Genomic DNA, 6,208 nt, shown 5'->3' with positions numbered 1-6,208 from the left:
TGAGACTACTCTCCAAGATGCTGTCGCGTGCACCATGACAAAAGGTCTACTCATGATTGGTTCTTTACAGTCAAGCTTGACGAATTGCGTCAGTGGTTTCAGTTTGCCGATAATGACTGAGGAATGGAACGGTTAGCACTAGACACAACGATGCTCCACATTCATTTTTGACCCATAACACTATCGACGAAACCACTTCAGTATTCGCGACCGTCCGCTTCTTTTCTACTTTTTTTGATCACCTATCATATAATAGGTATGATGAGTTACGCCGTCACTTCACCTCAGAGAGGAACGAACACCAAATGCCTTCGATTTATTGATACTTCAATCTGTCTTCCCCAATATTTATGACCCTTTACAGCTTCGTCTAATACTATCAAAGTTATTTCTTCATGTCTTAATTTATGTCCTACCATCCTTTCCATTCTGCTACCTAGAACATAATACATGACTACTCTACAATTCACACTTAATAGCCTGTCAGAAAGTTCATCTAACCACCTTACACGGTTTCTCTACCGCAGCACTCTCCAATACCAGTCACATTCGGGAAGACGACGGTTCAATCTCGCGTCCGGCCATCCTGATTTAGGTTTTCCGTGATTTCCCTAAATCGCTCCAGGCAAATGCCGGGATGGTTCCTTCGAAAGGGTACGGCAGACTTTCTTTCCCATCCTTCCCTAATCCGATGAGACCGATGATTGGTTGGTTGGTTTGGGGGATTCAACGGACCACACTGCGACTGCCATCGGTCCCTTTTTCCAAATACTAAAACTACCCACAGAGAATAAAAAACGTTCAACAGAATAGGAGACAGACGGCACAGAACAAAAGGAACCTAGACAAGGACCAGACAAAACGAAATAAAATCACACAGAGTGTGACGGTGGTTGGCCGACCATAGGATCAAAAAAAGGAAAATGCAACCACCGAGAACACATTAAAAACGGAGTTTAAAACCGTAGGCCAAAGGCTAGAATCAGCACAAAACAATAGAATAAAACATAAACACTCATATTAAATGATAAAAAACCCTGCCCTAATAAAACGCAAAACTAAGCCACCCATAGCAGGGTCATCTGTTAAAAGGGCAGGGAGCGTGTCAGCCAAAGCGGACGTCTGCCTGAGCACAGCTAAAAGCGGACACTCCAATAAAATATGGACCATAGATAAAACGGAGCCGCAGCGACATAGAGGTGGGTCCTCACGGCGCCATAAGTGGCCGTGCGTCAGCCGACTGTGCCCAATGCGCAGACGGCAGGGACAACAGACTCCTGGCGGGAGACCCGCATGGACGACCGCCACACAGTCGTCATCGCCTTGATTGGACGGAGTTTGTTTGGCGTGGGCAGATTGCGCCATTCAGTGTCCCAAACTGATAGAACTTCGCGGCGTAAGACTGCCCGCAAATCAGTCTCCGGGAGGCCAATCTCCAGAGATGGTTTACTAGTGGCCTCTTTCGCCAGGAGGTCAACATTTCATTTCCGGGTATCCCAACATGGCCCGGGGGCCACACAAAGACCACAGAGCGGCCGCAACGGGCAAGAGTATGCAGGGACTCCTGGATAGCCATCACCAGACGAGAACGAGGGAAACACTGGTCGAGAGCTCGTAAACCGCTCAGGGAATCGCTACATATCACGAAGGACTCACCTTAGCAGGAGCGGATATACTATAGGGTACGAAAGATTGCAACCAGCTCAGCAGTGTAAACGCTGCAGCCAGCCGGCAGTTAACGTTGTTCGGAATGGCAGGGTGGAATAAAAGCGCCGCCGGATTGCCACTGGAGGGAATGAGTCCTTCGGGCGCTGTGTCAAGTCGAGCCCAAGGCAAGGGCGACGAAACACATCATGGGGGTGTACCCAAAGTGACCCGAAAAGGAGGTGGAACAGTGAAAACCGTAAGCCCAGAGAGAAGCTCTCTGACGTGGACCGCGATCGTACAACCTCACCGGGGCCGACGTTCTGGCAGATGCGCGACCGATTGCGGGAACAGGAGACGATAGTTTGGATACCTGGCCAAGCTAAAAACATGGGCAGCATAAGCGGCCAGTAAATTTTGGCGCCTTAACTGCAATGGAGGCACACTTGGCTCTGCTAGTATGCTGTCCACTGGGCTGGTCCGGAAAGTGGCAAGGCGTATTCCGCTGTGTAGGATTGGGTCCAGCACCCGCAGCGCAGATGGGGATGCTGAGCCATAAGCCAGGCCCCCATAACCCAGACGAGACTGGATTAACGCCTGGTAGAGCCGTAGGAGAGTAGATCGGTTGGCGCCCCACCTGGTGTGGCTCAGGCATCGCAAAGCATTTAGATGCCGCCAACACATCTGTTTAAGCTGCCGAATATGAGGCAGCCAGGTCAACCGGGCATCAAAAACTACACCCAAAAACCTGTTTGTCTCAACCACAGCAAGAAGTTCGCCATCAAGATAAAACCGCGGCTCCGGGTGAACAGTGCGTTGCCGGCAGAAATGCATAACGCAGGTCTTGGCAGCCGAAAACTGAAAGCCATGCGCTACAGTCCAAGACTGCGCCTTACGGATAGCGCCCTGTAGCTGTCGTTCAGCAGCTGCAATGCCAATAGAGCTGTAGTAAAGACAAAAGTCGTCAGCATACAGGGACGCTAGTCACACGTATCCACCGCCGCAGCGAGCCCGTTAACGGCAATTAAAAACAGGCAGACACTTAAAACAGATCCCTGTGACACACCGTTCTCCTGGACTCGGGAGGAACTATGGGAGGCCACGACTTGCACGCGGAAGGTACGATAAGAAAATTTATGATAAAGATCGGTAGGGGGCCCCGAAGACTCCATCCATGAAGTGTAGAAAGGATGTGATTACGCCATGTCGTATCGTACGCCTTCCGCATGTCGAAAAAGACATCGACCAGGTGATGACGGGGGGCAAAGGCAGTACGGATGGCCGACTCCAGGTTCACCAGATCGTCGGCGGCGGAGCGGCCTTTACGGAACCCACCCTGAGACGGAGCTAGAAAGCCCCGAGACTCCAGAACCCAATTCAAGCGCCTGCTCACCATCCGTTCAAGCAACTTGCAAAGAACGTTGGTGAGGCTAATGGAACGGTAGTCGTCCACCTCCAAAGGGTTCTTGCCTGGTTTCAGAATGGGGATAACAATACTTTCCCGCCATTGCGATGGAAACTCACCCTCGACCCAGAGACGGTTGTAAAGGTCGAGGAGCTGTCGCTGGCAGTCCACTAAAGGCGTTTCATCATCTATGAGTGGATGCCATGTGGCCCAGGAGCGGTATCAGGGCAAGTGGCTAGGGCACTGCGAAATTATCACTCACTCAATGGAACATTGTACGATTCTGGATGGTGGGTGCGGAACGAAAGGCTCCGACGTTCCATCCGCTCTTTAATGGAGCGGAAGGCCAGGGGGTAATTCGCAGAAGCGGAACTCATGGCAAAATGATCTGCCAAGCGGTTTGCAATAACGTCGGAGTCAGTACAAACTGTTCCATTCAGTAAGAGCGTAGGGACGCTGACAGGGGTCTGATAGCCGTAGACGCGTAGAATCTTGGCCCAAACCTGCGATGGAGTGACATGGAGGCCAATGGTGGACACATACCGCTCCGAGCACTCCTGCTTGCTTTGGCGGATAAGGCGGCGGGCTCGCGCACGTAGCCGTTTCAAGGCGATGAGGTGTTCGATAGAGGGATGGCGCTTGTGACGCTGGAGTGCCCGCCGGCGACCTTTAATCGCTTCAACAATCTCAGGCAACCACCAAGGCACAGTCCGCCGCCGAGGGGACCCAGAAGTACGGAGAATGGCAGATTCGGCGGCAGTAACGATGCCGGTGGTGACCAATTTAACCACCGCATCGTTGTCATCATTAGAGAGAGGCTCAATCGCAGCAATGGAGGAGAACAAGTCCCAGTCAGCCTTAGTCATAGCCCACCTTCAAGGGCGCTCAGCAGACTGACGCTGTGGCAGTGACAGAAAGATCGGAAAGTGGTTACTACCACACAGGTCGTCATGCACACTCCACTGGACAGATGGTAAGAGGCTAGGGCTGCAGATCGAAAGGTCAATGGCGGAGTACGTGCCATGTGCCACACTGAAGTGTGTGAAGGAACTATCATTTAACAGCGAAAGATGGAGCTGTGCCAATAAATGCTCAATGGTAGCGCCTCGACCTGTCGCCACTGACCCACCCCACAGAGGGAGTGACCCAAGAGATCCCCTCTGAGCAAGAGAAGCCGAAGAAGACTTACGCTTCTCCGGCTTAAAAGTGGGGACTTGGTGTCCCCAGTGGTTTAGTGGGTGCTGCCCCTGAGGTAGATGGTGTGGGAGCAACAGCGAGAGAAGGGGCCCCCATCGTCAAGGGAGCAGGTGAGGTCCTCTGACTCTGAGAGCTGACTGTTTGTGGTGCAGCTAAAAGAGCTGGAGCAGGAATGACAGTTGAGGCATAAGATGCCATCATGCTCATGGGATGTAGACATTCAAATTTCCGCTTAGCCTCAGTGTAAGTCAGTCGGTCCAGTGTTTTATATTCCATGATTTTACGTTCTTTCTGTAACATCCTGCAGTCTGTCGAGCAAGGTGAATGAGGCTCTCCACAGTTGACACAGATGGGAGGCGGAGCACATGGAGTATCGGGATGAGATGGGCGTCCACAATCTAGACATGTGAGGCTGGAAGTACAGCGGGAAGACAGATGACAGTACTTCCAGCACTTAAAGCAACACATCGGGGGAGGGATATAGGGCTTGACGTCACAACGGTAGACCATCACCTTGACCTTCTCCGGTAATGTATCACCCTCGAAGGCCAAGATGAAGGCACCGGTAGCAATCTGATTGTCCCTCGGACCCCGATGAACGCGCCAGACAAAATGAACACCTCTACGCTCTAAGTCGGCGCGCAGCAAAAGTAGATCCCTATGGAAAATAACACCCTGGACCATATTTAAACTCTTATGTGGTGTGATGGTAACGTTAACATCCCCGCACAAGGAAGTAACCTGCGTGACTGGGCGGAGGATGCCGTTTTTATCAAAACTGACACAGAGCGCATTTTGGACAAGCCCTCCACCTCCCCAAACGTGTCCTCCAAATGCTCTTCAAAGAACTGAGGCTTCACGCATACAAAGGATTCCCCATAAGCTCTGGTACAGACGAGATACCTGGGCGAATACATGACACTGTCATCCATTGCCTTTCGTTCCTCCCATGGTGTGGCCAAGGATGGGAACGATTTGGGGTTATAAACGTTACCTTTAAAATGAGCCCTCGAACGCGTAGAGCAGGGCTTCACAACATGCGTGCTCGTGGAGCAAGCTGTGAGCAGCAAGGCGTAAGCACAGAGCACCGCGAGCACGCTACCCTTACTACCGGACCAGAGTGGAGAGTGTGGAGAGTCACGTGGAGCAAGCTGTGAGCAGCAAGGCGTGAGCACAGAGCACCGCGAGCACGCTACCCCCACTACTGGACCAGAGTGGAGAGTGGGGAGAGTCACGTGGAGCAAGCTGTGAGCAGCAAGGCGTGAGCACAGAGCACCGCGAGCACGCTACCCCCACTACCGTACCAGAGTGGAGAGGAGTCACGTGGGGCACACAACAGCTGCCGCCAGTTAATGTAAAATCTGCGGCCACCTACAGGGATATCACTACGAATTATTACTGCGTCAAATGAAACAAATAAAAGAGAACGTATACGTGCCACATAATTTTATTAGCTTAGTGTATGCCTCTACATTCATATTAATTTGTGAACTATTACACAATAAAAGCTGTCACTGAAGTGTGGGATTCTCGGTTATCTTGTGCTTTTTGCCCTTTACAATTGCGTCTATGTTTGGAGTAATTGTTCTTGTGCATTATAGGCGCATCGTGCAGTTTAAATTTAGATCAGACAATGCGTTTCAAAGGTGCGTGTTGTTACATTTTATTGCAGAGAACGGTTGTTCACAAACATACGTGGAACCGAACATTGATATTATTGTAGCCGCCAGTTTGTGCAAACGAGGAAATCTATCCTGAGGGAAGTGTCTGTAGAATTCCAAAATGTTTTTCTTGTTCTGAAATTTGTCTGTGTATTCTCTGTCACACTCAGGTCAATAATTTCTAGTTGCAGCTCAGGATGAATCTCTTCAGTATTTGCTAAATATGGGGAGGAGAACAGATCAAAATCACTGTATAGTGCTGTCACATCTTGAAAGCGTTCATCAAATTCTTCCTTAAGGG

The sequence above is a fragment of the Schistocerca gregaria genome, chromosome 3 (genome assembly GCF_023897955.1).
Source record: "Schistocerca gregaria isolate iqSchGreg1 chromosome 3, iqSchGreg1.2, whole genome shotgun sequence".
Taxonomy (NCBI): Eukaryota; Metazoa; Arthropoda; class Insecta; order Orthoptera; family Acrididae; genus Schistocerca; species Schistocerca gregaria.
Note: the sequence above shows the minus strand (reverse complement) of the source record.